The sequence below is a fragment of the Eleginops maclovinus genome, chromosome 13, assembly GCF_036324505.1.
Source record: "Eleginops maclovinus isolate JMC-PN-2008 ecotype Puerto Natales chromosome 13, JC_Emac_rtc_rv5, whole genome shotgun sequence".
Lineage (NCBI taxonomy): Eukaryota > Metazoa > Chordata > Actinopteri > Perciformes > Eleginopidae > Eleginops > Eleginops maclovinus.
In genome coordinates this window covers 22,754,926-22,774,458 of record NC_086361.1, presented here as the reverse complement: position 1 = coordinate 22,774,458, position 19,533 = coordinate 22,754,926, and the positions used below count along the sequence as shown (strand labels likewise).

The 19,533-nt window shown below is 43.2% G+C and overlaps 1 protein-coding gene across 1 annotated transcript in view; it reads right to left on the bottom strand.

Moving 5' to 3' along the window:
- ptprua (protein tyrosine phosphatase receptor type Ua) overlaps positions 1–19,533 on the bottom strand; it is a 187,213-nt gene that overhangs the window by 90,797 nt on the left and 76,883 nt on the right.

Genomic DNA, 19,533 nt, shown 5'->3' with positions numbered 1-19,533 from the left:
AAATCAGCTTTGGAAATTGAAATTAAAATAATAAAATGAAGGATTTCAGAAACGAGAACTCAGTACATTTATTCCAGGAACTAAAAAAATGAGAAGGTTGAACGACAGACAATTTTAGGCATTTAAAAATACGCTGACAGAATCGCCCTTCTTATTTCAATTCCCAGAGAGACTCCCATTTCATTCATTGGTGATATGATATCCTAGTGTCTTTGTTTGTCAATTAACCAAAACTTTATTGTGGGAATTTCCAAACGAGTTCCCTACAGCAGGATTTACATTGGAGTATTTTATTGTGGCTTGTTGTTGAATTTCTTTCCCTTTTTCTTTCATATGTTCTGGTAAGGCTCAAAGATAACGATGACTCTATTACTAACATCACAAACGAGTGAGAGTCGACGTGCATAAAGCCCTGCAGTACATGTTGTAGGATCACTTACAGGTCTACCCGCAGATGTTTAAATTAAACTCACAGATGGTGTTGACTTTGTGCTTTACCATCCTGAAAGTGCCACCACAGAGCCTTTTAACTGGCCAACCCCGGCTCTTAAACTCAGCTTAGAGGTAACTGCTTCCACAGATAAAGTGCAGTTTGAAACTTTAGTGCTAATAAAACACAACGACCTTGCCGAGCAAAGACTCGTCTCACAAACACCTGCGGCTTTAAGCTCCACACTTCCTCTTGTCAATGAGCAGCACTCTCACCTGCCAGTTAATCTGAGTGACCTGAAGGAGGAAAAATAACAAGCTCCACCTGCACCACCTCAACCCCGGATAGAGATGTCATGTTGGTTTCAGCCGATGAAGAGCGTCCGCTTTCTTACTTTATTTCTAAATGTCTGGATAAGAGCCCGAGAGCCAAAGTTGACAGGCTCAAGGTTGTTACCCAGAATATCTGTGTGATCCTCTCGGGCTATTTGTCTGTTTTTCACAGTGCCTCTCTCGCTGCTTTTCCCACCAGGCGTACGTCAGTTTCGCAGCGCCGCCTCAGATGTGCTGTGTTCAAAGCCGCAGCGCCTGGGTGTCAGAGCGAGCGTTCGTTTTGGACGGAGGTTCACAGAGATGCTCCGGGCACGACGGCTCCGTAATGACGGGCATAAAGAGGGAGCTCTCCTTTGACCGCGGCCTTCACAGAGTTTCAATGCGAAGTGAAAAGGAAGTGCACTTTTTATTTAAACTAGAAATGATGAATGTTGTACTTCCTGGAAAGTCATTATAAATAATGTTGAACCTCTAAAGGATCTCTATGAAGACAGAACATAGATTTGGTTTTCTCTTTCTGAGATAGCTTCTGTAGCACTTGGTTTGGGTCTTATTAAAAGCTAGTGTACTTTGTCTTGATTAGGATCCTAATTAGCACGATCATTGGCCACTCTTCCCCGGGTTCACACGTACAGTCGATAAGCAGCTCGTGTAATTAACAACAAAGTAAAAGTTACAATAAATTCAACCCTAATTAAGTCAAGAACCCGTTAAGTATTAAGCTCAACTATAATTTCCGTAACATACAGACGACTCCAAATGATTCTTAAACCTTTATCTCCACATGCATCGCAGCCAGTGTCTGTTGAACTCCAACAGAAAAACGGTCGGTAGTTTAGAGAATAAAGATTCATTTAACTCAAAGACAAAATGATAACGCTGAAGTGGTCTCTTCTTTTTTTCTGCAGCTGTATGTCATGTTTTAACAAACGTTTGCAGCATCCTTAGTATTTTAACTTTGTGTCTTCACCATTAATTGTACTTTTTGCAAGTGGCTTAAAGCGTCAGCAAAATGAAACGAAATTACAAAAAAATGTGAACTTTATGTTTAAATGATCCCACCCAATGAGTGAAATCAAATATATTTTCTTCCAAATTAAACATTTCCCACAGTTTTCAGCCCATAACATGCTCATTATTAGTTGCTATCACTAACATTATGTGGAACAGTCGTAGTTCAAAACATGTGCGTGACGTCGTGAATTAAAACCAAACCAGTTGGTTCGGTGTCAGAAAAGATTAGCTTTGGACAAAATGAACACATTTGTTATGGATCTTTAGTAACTAATGTGCATCATGGATTAATAAAAGTACATCTTATCTTAGGTAAATCTAACCTAAAATCAACCCGTGAAATTCCTCAAACTTGGTGGATTTTCACAACTGAGTATCCATAGGTTACGCTTTTGATTTTAAACTGCACATATTCTGTGTTTATTTGACCCCTCTATCCACCCTGACCTCGCTCTTTAAACTACGTCATATCTACGGCCCCTGGAGGGCGTCACCGAACACATTTGAACCGAGCTGTGATTATCCAGGTCACCAATAGATGATCAGGAGCCAATAGGAGGTAAGAGTTGGGCCAATCCACCTTGAATCCATCCTCCCGATGACTTCGAAAAAGCCAGACTTGAACCGTGCAAAAAAGCGTGGGGATACTTCAGGCTTTTTTAAAGTGAAAGGACTCAGTCCGGTCATGACTTTTGCTCCTTTTAGAACCTCCCTAATGTGCAAAGGTTGGAGAGGAGAGGCTTTCAGGATCCGGAGCATCAACAGCTATTGCATAACAGATGAAGCCTTAAGCGATGTCAACGAGGCAACGAGAGCCAAAAAAACTCTGACATGCAAGTCTTTCCAGTGAGAGGCGCCCGGACGCAGGGACGGGTTGTTCTTCTGCGCTCCGAACACACTGCTAGTTATTTGTTTGGAGGAGATGCAGTCAGTATTTCTCCCCACGTCTAACTTTTAATGTGACTCGGCTGAATGCACTATCTGCAAAACCCTTGGAGAGAATTGTCAAGTCAGATGAATGTAGAGAAATGTCTTCAAAAATGTAATGAAATTCCTTATTTCAGGCAGATTTGGTGAAGTCTGATAGAAAGCACGAGGATTTCAATAGATCTCCACCTTTAGGTCATTCTGCACTACAGAAAGATGTCCTTCTTTAATCCAGCTCTAGTTAAAGACTAGCATTAAGGCGTCTGTGATTATCGCACTGAACTCGTTGTTTATTTAACGGGGCTAGTTCAATATCACTATGTTATGTTGCAGGAATCTAAAAGTACCAACTGTGCAGAAAAAGGGCCTTAATTGGTGATATATTATTTCATATTTGATATATTTGCTGTTGCTTCAAGATGCATTTTGACTATTTTGAAACACAGACCATTTCATGTTTTCAAATAAAAAAGGGAAAGGTCACTTTTTTGGGGGGCATTCAAACAGCTCTCCCACTATACAGTTCCACTGGTGCGTGTGTTTTACCTTCAACATTTAGGGGAGTAAAAAGTTCCTAAAATGTGTAAATTAGGGGACATTCCACTACTGGTTCTAATGGCATGTAAAGTTCCCAACTGATGCATTGCACGGCCAAATGCTTGAGGTGGCAGCGGGATTGTGGGTAGTGTAGTTTCCTGTGTATTGTAGTTGAGGGTGAGTGCAATCAGAGCGGAGCCTGCTGCCATTAATCACACTGACACGATTATTAGGACATAACGGCAACCGAGGGAATGCTTAAAGCAGAGGGATGGCTGTACACACACACACCGACATGACACACACACACACAGTGACATGACACACACACACACACACTGACATGACACACACACACAGCTGACCTTCCCCACAGGGAGCAGTGCGTCCCTCTTTATTCCTGCATCTATAATCTCATTTCTCTTCCTCCTGCTTTTACTCCAGATTCTCTAAGATGTGAAGGATTTTACAGCAGCACAGACAGTACGTTGATTCAGTTTCTACACCAACCTCTCCCATCTGTTCCCTGGAAAGCCAAACAACCGTTAATCAAAGAGAAACATCAGTGAGGTTGCTCATTTTCATCGGGGGAGGAAAAATGGTCCAGGAAATATTGTCTGCTATTATTTTAGATTTGAGTGGTTTTTATTTTTGGCTGATAAACTGAAGACATGTTTCCTCCTGAGGGAAGAGTTCATTTAGGCAAGAGCAACTTTTACAAGTCGTTTCTGTCTGAGGCTTTCAACAGCTAAACCTTCACCGGGCTTAAAGGAATACTCTCCCAAACAGGATGAGTGTTATCCATAACTCGCACTGTGTAACCTTAAATTATTGAGGTAGTATTTTCATTTATTTTCAACAAACACGGAATTAAAACTATGAAGAACTGATTGATGAATTAATCCAGATGGGGCCGCATTACCTACATATCTATATATCAACTTTACTTAACTCATGCAGCATAATCCTTTACTCCTACTTCATCAGGACCCTCATTAAACATAACTAAATACTACATAGCTCCAGAAATACATGCATTTACACTTATTTATATATAAAGACGTCTTGAAACTGGATTTTCTAAAAAGGTTGGTTTTTCTCATGTATTTGATTCTTTCTTCCCTGTAGAGGTAATGAAAAATCAAAACCACGTCTCTCTAAGAATTCAAGATAACTCAGGATGAGTAATGGATTTACAAATGTTGATTTGGTGAAGGAAGAATCCCTTTAATTTGGGAGAGTAGTGTACCTTGATTGCACGGTAAGAATTAAGGAAGGGAAACCCGGGTCTGATGCACGAGCATGCACAGTATTAGGTGTCTTTTATACAGGGGACGCTGGGGATCACTTTGAAAAGAGCGTGCACAAAGAGCTGCACACTTTGAGAGAGGTTTATTTACACAAGAGAACATGAACAACACGGGGGACTGTTCACACTGTTCGGGTGGATTTCTGGTCACCCAGGTGTTGCAGTTTGGACCTGCAGCACCTTCAATATGAGTAATCATTAAATAAGAGAGTAGCTTTGCAGCGGCGTAGCAGTGTCAAAGTGTAAGTTGAATGAATGGCTTTATGTTGAGAGAAATCTACTGAATATTGTGGAAATACTCTCCATGTAAACATTCGATTCAGCCTGCGTTGCTTAAACCTGTGCCATTGCATTCAAGGTCAGGAGAGTAGAGAGGGAAATGAAATGAGGATAAAAAAACAAGAGAAATCCGGGTCATACCCATGAACCTGAGCGTAAAGAACCTTAAGATGCATGTCACCAATCCTCCCTCCCTCCCTCCCTCCCTCGGCTCCATCTTCCACAGCCCTGATGAGACGTCAAACTGGCAGAAATATCCCGATAACAAGCAGCTGCTGTCCTCCGAGACCTCGCTGTGTTCCTGGGATTCCTCTCTCAGTCACCTGAAGCTTGGCAGTCTCTGGCTTATACTCCCCCCCCCCCCCCCCCCCCCCTCTGCGTTTTACCTCCCCCGCTGCTGCTTTGATGTGCCAGTTCTCGGGGGGGCTCTGTGGATAAATTGCTTTTTCTTCAGCACCGAGAGCTGGACCTCCTCGTTGTTGGAGGGCAAGTCTCCAACTGTCCCTGTGACAGGACTCTCAGATACAGTAACTTCTCTCTCTGTTGTTCTCAAATATCTAGAGGCTACTCAGCCTGTTCTGGAAACCAAATATAGACGTAGCCTCTCTGAAGTGTCTTTCTTAAGCTCATGTCTTCTGCTGTAAGAGCGAAGAACAAGGAGATTTAAAGGCGCTATACACAGAGTTATCTGAGTGTTTTCCCTCTGAGTATGATGCTGAATGAGTCAAACCTTGCTATAAATCTATCGAAACACCACAGTAAAGAGAACATTGGACTATCAACAGAAGAGAGATCAGCAAGTATTTTGATATTTGGGTCATTTGTAAAGTAGTATTTCACGCAAAAGGTGGCAGAAAAAGCTGTTTTCAGCTTTAAAATATGAAGTCTTCTCGCTTGTATGTGTTTTAAATCATATTAAACTGAAGATCTTGAGGTTTTGATGACAAAAAAGACTCTAGAGATGTCCAAAAGAATGGGCATAGCTCATGCACAGAAGCTCTTAATCACATCCGGCACAATCCCGACAAATGTGTGCAACTTTCTGTGAAATTCAATCTCTTTTTTTAGTTGTTTTTAGTTTTAAGGGCAAATATCCCCTATTACAGTCTATAGAAGACCTTAAAGAGGGACATGTAACATGACCTGAGGTTGTGCTGATGTCTGGGATGTGTAAAACTTGATTATACTGTAAAAAATATACAATTTATAAAGGCAAAACACATATACAAGATGTCCTACCGGGTTTTAAAAAGGGGTTAAGAAACCAGGACGCACGTTTTATAAAGACAACATTCATCCAGAAACTGATTCGCGGATACGGACTTGCTGTACATCCTCATGAGGCTACAGGTTGTTGATCCATGATGGGAAATATCCACTTATCCCAGAGCACAGGTAACAATATTAAATGTCTACTCAGGAAACAGAGGATGAGTACTTTCATCTGCCCGGAGAAGCTAAATATATTGACTCTAGGACTGAAACTATTCCATATTTAACCTTCTGTTCAGCTGCAGATGATTCTTCATGAATTAATAAATCATCTAGTCTTTAAAACTTCCGAAAACAGAGGGAACGCCGATCACAGTTTTTCCAAAGCAGAAGATGTCTTCATTAAATGTCTTGGTGTGGTGTCCAAAAGCCAGAAATGGAAGACCAAATAGAAGCAGCACAGTGGCACACGGTTTGAGATGGTAAACATAAATCATTCAGATCAATCCTTGCATCTCTTACTCATGCAAACTATCCCGGGACAAAATAACAGAATTTAAGAGATTTTAGTTTTAAACGGAACTGAAAGTGATGATTTCTTCCATAATTGTCCAAATAATTTGACCATGAATCAAGAATGAAGAACATCCAGAGTGATAAATCAATAGGAGGAGTACACGATCATATTGAATTTCTGTCCAAATGTTTTACCGTAAAAATATTCATAATTCCAGATTCAGGTCCATGATCCGTTCTCTGTCCAACATGAGACGTTTCTTCAAATTGAATCCTTCTAAGTACATAACGCATCACTTCATATCTTCCCTGTTATAATACAACATTGACTTTAAGATAAAAGATGATCAGCGGCTGAAGGTGAGCGCTCTCACACAGACCCGTCAGAACCGGCTCTGTTCATTTTACCTTCAGGCAGTTATTCAACGTGATTGATGCCGTAATTAGAGACTTGATAAAATTCATGAAGATATTACCAGCTCTGATAACCTTACCCCACATCCTTAAGGACACACACACACACACACACACACACACACACACACACACACACACACACACACACACACACACACACACACACACACACACACACACACACACACACACACACACACACACACACACACACACACACACACACACACACACACACACACACACACACACACACACACACACACACACAGAGGAGCATACTGTACACACACACACACACACACACACACACACACACACAGGTTGGTGTAAAAAGAAGTGCAGCCAAGAGAAATTCTCCATAAATCCATAGAAGCTGATAAGGCCCCATCCATTCCTCCCATGACCCAGCCAAGGGCGAGGGAACATGCATTAAGAGATTAGGAGGACGGCCTCGGCTCCCTGAATTCATATCAGGACGCGTGGAGGGAACCCGAGTCATAGGTCTGCCCGCTTTTATCACACTTACTCCCAGGAAAAACTGGGTGAAATGCCAAAAAGTTGGAAGGAAAAGAAGGGGAGATAGAGTGGGCGTTTATCTCCATGTTAGTCTACAACTTTTTGTGTTGCAGTCAGAAAAAATACCTCTATGGACGAGGGAAGTCTGTTCATTCAACCTAATCTACCTGGGTTAGGGTTAACCCTATTCCTGGGTACAGTCCACTCAAGTTGGGTCAACTCAACTCATACTCTTAACAGTAATAGCAGCTTCTACTGCTTGCTTTCTGTCTGTACGCGTGTTGCAGGCTTGTGTTTAACCATCAGTCGTACATTACCTCCACCGTGGAAGCTTCTACCTCAGGAGGAGGGACAAGCTATGTCTCTTAGGTCCTAATGAAAGCACAGGAAGTATTTCTGGGGTTCCTGCAGAGTAAAAGGGCTGCATTTATTGACTTTTGATGCCACAAATGAGCAGAACTCCAAAGCAAGATTGCATAAACCAAAACGTTGATACAGGTTGTTGCAGCTTAAGTTTTATTTGTGCACATCCAGCAGAAACAGAGCACTGTCCGGTAAATACAAGTCCAATTTCAATTACTTCTTTGAGCGCTAATTTGGTCTCCCCAAACTCCCAAGCTTTACGTCAAACTACTCCTGTATCCTCCCAGTAGAAATGCAGTTAGCTTATAGTTGGTTATTTTACAGATAATATAGCAGAGTTTGAAACGCAAGATTCGACTGTACGGCTTTTTAATAGCAATCAGAACTTTTACAATTTCACAGTTAACAATTTTACTGTTGACCCTATTAAGTTGTACTTGTACAGCTCTTCCTCAGGTCTTCCGGACCCCTCAAAGCTTCACATACTACGAGTCATTCACCCATTCACACCTCATTCATGCAGAGCAGCACCAGTTGCTCTAGGGAAGCTAACACACACACACACACACATACACACACACACACACACACACACACACACACACACACACACACACACCATCCTCACACATCGGGAGGAACTCCGGGTTCAGTATCTTGCCCAAGGATACATCCACACATCGACCACCCTCCCTCGCAGCCACACTCCCCCCTCACATCATCGATTAATACTTGAACAAAGCCATTTCACTACATGCCAATTCTTTCCATGGTTTCATTACGGTGGTGCAAAGAAAACCCCTTTTGATGTGAACGGATGCCATCAGTTATGTTTTGTAAAACTCCAGCGGACACCATCTCTTCCGAGAAAAGGCCAAGCAAAGCCCGATGCATTTTAATACAAACTTGATCCGGCGTTTTCTCCCAGCGCCTCCACCTGCACTCTGAGTGTGTTCACAGTGTTCCTGCAGATGGAGATGGAGATTGTGTGATGGGTTGGAGTGAGCGAGACTATATCCCACCAGCCCTCGCTTCTCTAGGGCACGCGGAGAAGGTCATCTAAGATTTTCAATTTGGTCTGTCAGATCTTCATTTGCTTTCGGTCTCTTATTATTTCTTTTTTGCTTGATATTGCGACTCTGCAGCCTCGGCGACCTCAGATGATATTGCACGAACAGGAACAGTGTAGCTGATGATTGGAAGGGCACAGATTGGTCTCGCTGTTTGCTCCTCTCTCTGTATTTTCTGGACTGAATTTTGTGATCCTCTGGCAGGGACTCTGGGAGCTGGAGCTTGTTTATCGGAGCCAAAAGGCAATGCAGATTTTGCCATTTACAAAGTGACACAGTGCTTACACGGTGCAAATGGGAAATCTGCAAACCAACAGCAGCTGGTCATGAATGCGACACTGACAGAGCCTGAACGCCTCGCAAACAATACTAGTCTGACTGCAGCTGACAACTCCAGCTAATGAATTCCCAGGGCGAGACTCAGGAGAAAACCAAAGTCATCACTGTGCTTTTACATAAGATGCAGCGATTAGCGGCACACACTGACTGAAACGTGCCAACGATGCACGTTCTCATTGTCTGCGAAAAGCTGCAGATAATACCAGAGCTGCTGTTCTGTTGCTGCTGCAGGATCTGATTGTTTTCCCAGGATTGAACCCTCATTTTTAAATGGGTTATTGAGTCAAATATTAGCACATGAAGACAGCCTACTGTACCTACAGCAGCCTGTTCATTTCAATGGACTGGACTGTTTGTTTTATAAAGCAAAGAAACTGAACTCTGAGTCTTCTGGAAACAACATTTGTCCAGTTTATGGGTAAATTAGTTGGATTGAACCTCTGATAACTTGTTGTTTTTCCCAAATACTTTAGACAATGATTCGGGATCCAGAGATATTCTTTATATTGTTTTGCCTTCAAAAAAGTGAATTTAATAGCAATGAAAACCCCATTTGTTAGGTGTTGGGTTAGATATGCTGTCTAAATCATTACTCCTGAGGGTAACACACAGTGTCTCGGATCAGCCCGCGATAAATACTTATGTACCTATCTGAGGCAGTCAATAGAGAGGACGAGGTTAGCACTTAGCTGACGGCATATAGAAAAGGTATTGCAAAAGCAGAGACTCCATAAAACCTGAAGCTCTTGTGCAGTAAATGGAGGCCTCGGGTACAATGTGTAGACATATAAAGACAGTATAAACGGCTGTGGTCAACATTTTGTGCATTTCGTACTCGCCGGGCTCGATTAGTGTCCATAAAACACAATTGAGACATTTGTTGGCCGCCCTCGGACAGATAAGGAAAAGTTTAGCTACAGCCAACTTTTATCAGACTCTCTGACCACCATAAGTTCAAGAGAGTTTCCCTAGCAGCGATGCTTTGCAATAAAAGATGGACCTTGTGTTGTTGCCTGCAGCATGATGGAGGCAGCTTCTGAAAAATAAATCTGATCCTAACCCTGAACTGTCACCAATAGCCAGCAGTGTGAACCTGGGAATGTGGAGACCTCAAAGTTGCATAGTACAAGCCAGCAAAAAGAAAGACTGATCAGATGCTAACCTGCATTTGTTGGGCAATTTGCATAATTGCCATAAGTTGCATTAATTAGAATAATAAGCATTTGCAGAAAAAAAGGCTTTGCCGATTTGGACAATTTTGATAATGGCAGTTTTAAGTCCCCTAGAACTTTAAAATCGTCCAAAAATGAATCACAATCAGCCCACAAACAGTACAAATATGGCTTCTTTCTGTTTAAAATTGCCCTTTTTAATCCTGAAAATGGCAAAAATGAATTCAACAAACTCAATAACCTCCAAAAATCGTCCAAATTGGACAAGCCATTTTTTTAGTTATTGCCTGCTAATGCCAAATAATGCAATCATATGCAAGTTAGCATCCGGCAGTTTCTATGTTCTGGGGACTGTATTACACATTTCTAACTAAGGCTGCAGACCAGAGTCAGACTGCAGGCCAGAGTCAGACTGCAGACCAGAGTCAGACTGCAGACCAGAGTCAGACTGCAGGCCAGAGTCAGACTGCAGGCCAGAGTCAGTCTACAGGCCAGAGTCAGTCTACAGGCCAGAGTCAGACTGCAGACCAGAGTCACACTGCAGGCCAGAGTCAGACTGCAGACCAGAGTCAGACTGCAGGCCAGAGTCAGACTGCAGACCAGAGTCAGACTGCAGGCCAGAGTCAGACTGCAGACCAGAGTCAGACTGCAGGCCAGAGTCAGACTGCAGGCCAGCAGACCAGAGTCAGACTGCAGGCCAGAGTCAGACTGCAGACCAGAGTCAGACTGCAGGCCAGAGTCAGACTGCAGGCCAGAGTCAGACTGCAGGCCGGCTGACGGACAGCAGTGGACGGAGGTGGATGGAAATGGACGCGGGGCGAATCTTCTCAGTGGCAGGAATCAATAATGCATTAGCGGCGACAACGTGTGGGCCGACTCTCCTCCCTCAGACTACCAGCAGCTCCCCGCCCTGCTGCTGCATCTTGATATATACCACCCGCCCTCAGCCTCTTCATCTAACTCCTGTGATCTACTGTTTGTTTCATCTCACGATCCCCGAGGCCTTTTGGGGAGCCGCTCTCCCTGCCAGTGTTCCTCGCTCTCGCTGACCTATTTCTTCTAGGTTTCTCTAGTCATTTAGTAAACAGAGCATGTCATTTCCCGGGCCGTGCTATATACGTTCTTTTCCCCCTGCAGAGGAGCATGGACAGGTACAGTAGCAGTGATGTATGGAGACCTTTAGAAATACAAGGGCTTCTAAAAGGTATGCATGATGCTTGGAGAGGAGGCAGGAGTCTCTGGAAAGAGTGCAGTCATCTTTATCACATCATTATTTTAGGCTTGTATGATGATGTGATTTGGTCTGAATATTCATGATATTTTGTAAGAAAAAGAACAAAATGCTAAATATTTTCTCCCTATTTTATTTTAAGTTCTATATTTTTGCTTTAAATTCATGAAAAAGAAGGCATGGGTTTCTATATCCATTAAAATAGCATGTATTGATACCATATATCTTTGGTTCAGTACTAAAATAAGTTACTTCAATCACTTGCGTCTGTATTATGCAAAATCTTTTTAGAGGCAAACAAACCCCCTCCAGACTCCCCGTGTTTATTTAAGTTGTATATTTTCTGTTTAATCAATGCAAATGAATGCATGCATCTCAATAAAAATACCCTTTATTGATACTTCCATTAACCCACATATACGCATACAAATAAGCTTTGAAAAGCAGCAGCCTCTGGGATAAGCACACACATTAGTATTTCATATGTTTGAAAGTTAAATACTGAAATGTTTTGTTTGAAACCACTGTGTAGTTGTTCAATATGTCTGAATTCAAATAATGTTGCATGATTTTTTCAACTGTATTGTAAGTAAAGACATATTGTTTGGAGAAAAACAAAGCTTAAAGTGAGAAACAGAAAACATTTTCCAAGAATATGTGGTTCTTGTTGACCTTGAACAGCCTCGTTGGAAATGGATGGGCCTGAGGTCTTTTAGAGTGAGAAAAACATATCATAGAAATAATGCTTCCTCTTCAGACAGATGTACTATCATCAACTCCTAATGTGCTGCAGAGAAAGCGTCCTGTAACTCCATCGCAGTCGGGAGCCTGAAACCCCCCCCCGACATGGAGTCTTACAAAGAGGATCCGCTGCACAACATCCTGTTAGTGCAACGTTACACAATGCAACACGAGAACAGGTGCTGGAGAAACCGGAGGTACGGAGGGGAAGAGGCTGATCGATAAAGCCGGGTCCGCCTCCACTTCCGAGCTGCTTGGCAAAGACAAACAACAGCTTCCATCTCCTCTCAAGATTTCTTTTTACCGTGTTTACCTTTCACTGATAGGTACTGTAGAGGAGTCTGAGAAAGAAATCAGATTTCCATCAGTTGGTGCAGTGCAGAGCTGCAGCAGCTGTGTGGAAGAGGTGGAGGGTGTGTGTGTGTGGTGGGGGGCTGGGGAGTATTGGATCTGCCAGGCTGGATCAAGGCCCAACGCTGGACCCCCCTCTATACACAGACTGGCTGCGATAAGGACATATCTGTTACACTCCTACTGAGTGCCAGTGGCGGATATGGGAAGGTAAAGTGCATCTGGAAGAAGAGAGGACACCATCTGGTCCAGATCACCTTCAATCTGCAAACACCAGCACTTTCTGTCCTCCACCCAAACCACAAAGCCTGAATCCTGGGAACTTATAGAGTGGTGCAGGGGTGACGTCATTTTCCGCTAAGCTAAAGGAGGCTAATGTTGGGCTATAAAGGAACTACAGCACGGTCACATGACTTCACGTCACCACCGCTAAGCTAAAGGTGGCTAATGTTGGGCTATAAAGGAACTACAGCACGGTCACATGACCTCACGTCACCACCGCTAAGCTAAAGGTGGCTAATGTTGGGCTATAAAGGAACTACAGCACGGTCACATGACCTCACGTCACCACCGCTAAGCTAAAGGTGGCTAATGTTGGGCTATAGAGGAACTACAGCACGGTCACATGACTTCACGTCCCCACCGCTAAGCTAAAGGCGGCTAATGTTGGGCTATAAAGGAACTACAGCACGGTCACATGACTTCACGGCGCCACCGCTAAGCTAAAGGAGGCTAATGTTGGGCTATAAAGGAACTACAGCACGGTCACATGACTTCACGTCACCACCGCTAAGCTAAAGGCGTGATGGCGTTAACTTGTCTAATTCGATGGGGTATTTACTGATGTATATTAGGACGTGGAACTAACATCTCTTCAGCTTGTCTTAACCACAGACCCTAACCCAAAAACAAAATCAACAAACCATTGACTTTAACACAAGGGAGTTTTTAAATGCTGACTCATTTCTGGGGTTTTCCACTCATTCCTGCACCACTGTGTTGTCAGCAGAGGTGAGCGTGGGACGGGGAAATGCTGAGACGCTGGATGTGGAGTCTGAAACAACAGCAGCATTGGCTGACAGCGACATTTAATGTTCGCCTGATACAGGGTTTTGGAGTTGAGCAGAAACACAAATGTTTTCTGAAGCTGCTGACTACCAGGAATTTTGTGCAAAATACAAAATCCTTTCACTTCACAGAAATCCCCTAAGAATACATAAGAGTTTCATTCCTTTGAAAAGCCTGTAGATCAGCATTAACACGACCCTGAGAGTTCAGAACGAGACCTTTTGAAGTAAACCAATAAATTCCAGCTCGATATTATCATCACATTAAAGATGCATATTTACATTTGGTACTGCAGGAATTCCTCCACTTTTTAAACAAGCATTTTGTTTCGAAACAGCAGGCGGTTTGCTGTTGTGTTTTCTGTCTGCTTATTGGCACGGTCTTGCATCATCGCTGCATCTTGGTGGTATTAAAAATGCATTATTTCACAACTTCAGACTCTGTAAAATCCTGAGACTCTAACCAAAGTAAACAATCAGTTTATACCTGTCCAACATATCCAATGTTTGGATTTCTGTTCCAGATATTTTTGCGTTTTAGCTCATATTTAACAAGACAAATCCTCCTTTTGGATGTTTAAAAATTGAATTACAGAAAACCTGTAATGTGAAAAAGCATGGTTTTAATGTCAGAAATCAACTGGGGTGGTTTCAGGGGGATATACATTAGTTGAACATGTTACCCTATTCACCTTAAGTGACTTTTGAATGCTTTGGTTCTCAACAAATCAAGACCTTAAAACCCTTCCTTTGTTTTAATTGAAACCCAATGAATATTCTACAATAAATCACAAAGTTAAATCCAACATATCTGAGATAGAGTTTAGATGCCAATTTGAACACTTGTATCCCTTTAAAGCCATCTTCAGGGTGTCTAAATGTCAAATATTGATTAAAAATCCACCTTAATTAAGTAAGAAATGTGTGGGGACTTCAGTTTGGCAGTAGGGGGCACACTAATACTGGCCTCCAACTTTCACTGTGGCCCCTCGGTTAACAATGAACTTGAATGTGTCCCTAATCTCAAACCGAAACACATGGCTCCCCTTTGGATTAACAGGAGGTGGTTTAAATTTTAAATGTGTCACTGAAAGGCCGACCGTTAAGTGAAAAGGGGCCTTTTCAAATCCCTTTCGGGCCGAAGTAACGGACTAACGGCTTAACATACCACACACCACGCTCGGCCGGGGCTTTAAAATTCAAAATCACCCACGCTACGTCCCTATTGGCTGCAGGGAGAAACAAAAACAGCTAATCATGACGCTTCTGGATTCAAACGGGCCAATGAAGAGGCAGCCATAACGTCAAGTTCATTAACTCTCACAGATGCACACACACACACACACACACTGTTGCTCATTCAGAAGTCATTGCTCCGCCAGACACAATTGAAAGGCGTTTGTAATCCCCGGGATCTTAATTCATATCCTGTGTGGCTGCAGTTTTAATGGTACAGCTTGCAGCAAATAAAGCCTTGGAAATTGAAATCAATAGTCATAAATCAGCATAATAAGCACCCAGGCTGAAAGTTGGATGGCAGAAGGAAAAAAAGCCCCGCTGTTCTCAAATCTATCATGTGACATTTATGAGCAGAACTCTTAATCCTCGGGTCGGCTAACGGTGTGAGCGGAGTCGCCTGCAAATCACAGACAGCAGACTATGATGTCCGCCAATACGATGCAAGAGTTGACCCTGAACCTGAAGCAGCCTCAGGTCTGTAATTACAAGCAAAGATAAAAGAGCCCAGATGAATCCTTGACAGTTCAATATTTACTCCAGCAATTATTTCCCCCGTGCAAAATCACCACGCACGTGCAACGCTCGTTTGCAGCTTATTTTAAGTGGTTGTTAATTGATGCTTTTTCCACTACCTTTACATTTCCACACACCTTTATCATGCTAACACCTTCATCATGTATCCTATTTGATTTCATTTAACATGTGCATGCCTCTTTGTGTCATATTTCGCCTTTTATCTGCCCTCGTTAACAATTACATTTCCCTGCAGTGGAATGAATAAAGGATTTCTGATTCTGAAGTTCACCTGGTCTTTTATAAAACGTGTTCAGGAGAAAGGAATAAAAATACGCTTTGGACGATAATGAACGCCCAGGCTTCTCATCAGTTTTATTACCCAGAACAAGAGGCTTGATTTAGGGCGACAGGTAGAACAACAAATAAAAGCGTGCGACTAGGGTTTCCTCCGTGCAGTCGGGGTGATTCCTGCCTGGTTTGTGCTGGCTCTCTGTGCACTTCACATGAATTTAAAGCCAACGGCCCCAGAGCGCGCTCCCGAAATGCCAGGAGAACAATAGCAGCGGCCGTTGCAGTGGCTGTTATAGTTGTGACAAGGCAGCAAGTGGCTGGAATTGAGAGGGGAAGGAGGGGGACTTTGGCTTTGTGTGTGAGTGTGTGTGTAGAGGGGTTCAAAGAGGGAGTCCGGCTTTGTTCGCCGTATGTTGCCCTCCTCTGGGGGGGAGTAACGAGGGGTTGCAGGGAGACAAAGAGTCCCAACAGACTGGAGACTGGAGGTAGCCAGCCACACACTAAATCCTCTACACACACATTTGATGACACACACACACACACACACACACACAGAGGCGTTTTTACACAATCCCATGACAGTACCCAAGCGAGGCACTCTGGAACTGGGTCAAAAATCCAATTAATCCATGACAGGAGAGACGGGTTTGGAAGACAGTCAGAGAGACGGTGCAGGAAAACCACAAGAGATGGGAAACAATACACCACTGCCCCTTGACCTGTGTGTGTGTGTGTGTGTGTGTGTGTGTGTGTGTGTGTGTGTGTGTGTGTGTGTGTGTGTGTGTGTGTGTGTGTGGTAAAGCAACCCGTTTCTGATTTCAAACTCGCCACAGATGCAGAGACTTGTTAATGCACCCCTCGGCATCACTTCTGGCAACAAAACTACTTGGTGAAGTTTAGAAAAATACTGCAGTTTGGGCTGGAAATGAGGTTGATGCATTACTCACCTGGGGTACAAAAGGTCCGTTTGCAACTAGTAAGGCGTAAGTTAACTAACTGATGTGAAAGTTAGGGTTTTTGTTTCACATCAGGCACAAATATCGGCCTTCTGAGTGTAAAATCCTGTGTTAGTTAAGTACTTATATGAGTAAGTTACACATGTTGTCTTCTATGGAACTGGGGGGAAAGTTGACCGGTTTTGGGCGGTATTGGTCTTTGTGTAACCTGGTTATGTTCATTAGTACATATGCAAACATTTCCCAGTTTGGGATTCATAAAGTACCTCTTATCTTAAACGTTGTACTCAACATCAAAAGGTCAACAATGAGAACATGAGAAGCTCCCTCTGCAGGGAACACAGGGATTGTAGCCTTTGTGGACCATTTACATGCACACAAACACACTACAGGAAAGGGAAACCCCCACAAAGCATACATGGGCCTCTTTAAGTTAGGTATGTAACTTCAAATAAGTGAAAGTTTGGTTTAACATAGAGATGGAATAGCTCTCTTCTGAATTCTGGAGTTAACTGACGAACGGATAGATAGAAAGATAGATTCGAATCGGAGGATGAAGCCCTCTTTATTGGTCACACACACATGCACACAGCAGAGCACACACAGTGAAATTGGTCCTCTGCATTTAACCCATCCTAGTACTAGGAGCAGTGGGCAGCAGTTGCTATGGGTGTTAAGAAACTGATGTAAAAATGTGGGTTTTTGTTTCACATAAGACCCAAATATCAGCCTTCTGCGTGTAAAATCCTGTGTTAAGTATTTAAAATGAATAAGTTACACAAGTTTTGAGTTTTAGTTTCATGCACGAATAGCGGCCTGCTGGGGGACAGCTGACTGTTTTTTGGGGGTTAATTAGTAAATACGTATGACACACGAGCAAACTTTGAACACAAATTCAAAGGGTCAACATTGAGTTTTGTTTACGGTGGGTATGAAAGCGGGGAACAGGGATTTAAGCCTTGGCAGACCATTTACATGCACTAAAACCTATAGAATACAGGAAAGGGAAATGGACGAGCCGATCAGTTGCTCTGAGTGTCTTATATTGACGTGGAAGAGTTTATTTTGGAGCGAGTTTAAAGCTGTCGTGACAAAGTGTGAGTATTTATTTACCGAGGATTGAGACCAGGCTGTGTTTGTCATGCAGACCAAAGTGCCAGCACTGCACTTAATTTACTGCTGGGATTTTTCTCCTCCTGTATACCACTTTGAAGTTCTCAGAGAATTATCAACTTCCACAAATTGTACATAAAAAAGCCGCGCTGCCTTTCTGATTGCGCAGTGAGGAGCAAATCAAACAACTGGGGTATTATTTCTTCTACCTCAGCCATGCTTTCTAACGATCTTCTCTAATCCTTCCTCAGCTTTGCACAAATCCCCCCCTCCTTTGGGAGAGAGCAAGTTTGGAGGCTATTACCGCTGAGTGAAAGCAGGGGGGAAATGCATGTTCAGGCTCCCCTGGAGATTTGCGGATGTTAATGTGGGGCGAATGGACTGCAGCGGAGGGGTGAAACCAGGGATGTTAGTGGGGGTGACGGGTGTCAGCACGGAAGATAAATTGTGTAATGCCTACGGGGTGTAATAGCATCGGTATGATTCCAGGCGGGGAGACTCCTGGGAAATGTTCTTCCTAATGGAGGGCAAATTCAACCCCGTCAGCTTCCAGAGTCCCAGCAGAACTGGAAATAAAGACGATGGGACAACAGGAAGGAGACACCCCAGGAGTTAGACGGTTCCCAGTGTAGATCCTCACTGAGGATAGAGAGCGTCCTGCTGGACTTCAGTGTTGTCACAGCAGGTGTTGCCCGTCAGCTGTCAGACCGAAATATCTGCAGCTTTTCATTCAGTATGGATTTTACTCTTATGACCGGTCCGCTCTGAAACACGATGACTTCGCGGTGCCGTGGTGGTATTATTTTGTCAGCTGTCACACAGAGACTTGTCACCCGTCACTCCCGGTCTATCGGACCACTTGCAGTCTTGTAAAAAATATGAAACCAACAAGTGTTCGGCTCACGACTGTGGGAGCTTATTTCATATTTGGCACGACTGGCTGAGGCTGTTATGATACTAGAAAGGACTTGTTCTTTCCGACCACAGTTTGAAAAATGGTCTCGTAATCAAGGTGTGACTGAACCTGGCTTCGATCAGGACAGAAGATAAGTGGGGCGACTTGAACTAAAGGATTTAGACGTGTAGGAGAAAGAAAGCAGCGTGATTATCTAAGAAACTTGATATGCAATATGACCACTGCTCAGGTTCAGCCCTTAGCCAGAATGTTTCCTAAATGTGCTCTGAATTGTGAAATGACCTGAGTACCCAATGCCAATGCTAACTGTCAAATTTCCCACAATTTTCCCAACTTCCAAAGAACATTTTTGCCAATAACCCAAGCAGAGTTAAGTAGAAAAGGACTGTGAGAGTGAAATGCATTAGTTAAAAGTAATGCACACATCCACCCTTTATATTTTAGACCCTCCATCATATTTAATGGTCTATCCTCGGCTACACCCTTCCACCAAGTTGCACAAATATAAATGCAGTTGTTTACCCGTAATCCTGCTGACAGACAAACCAACAGACCCAACACGACTCCCTGTAAAGGTGGCTGTATGTCTTTTGGTTTCACACTGAAGAAGAACATCGGACAGTCGTGTGTTTGTTACGTCGCTTCCCGATGCGCGAAAAGTACGATAGGCAAGTTA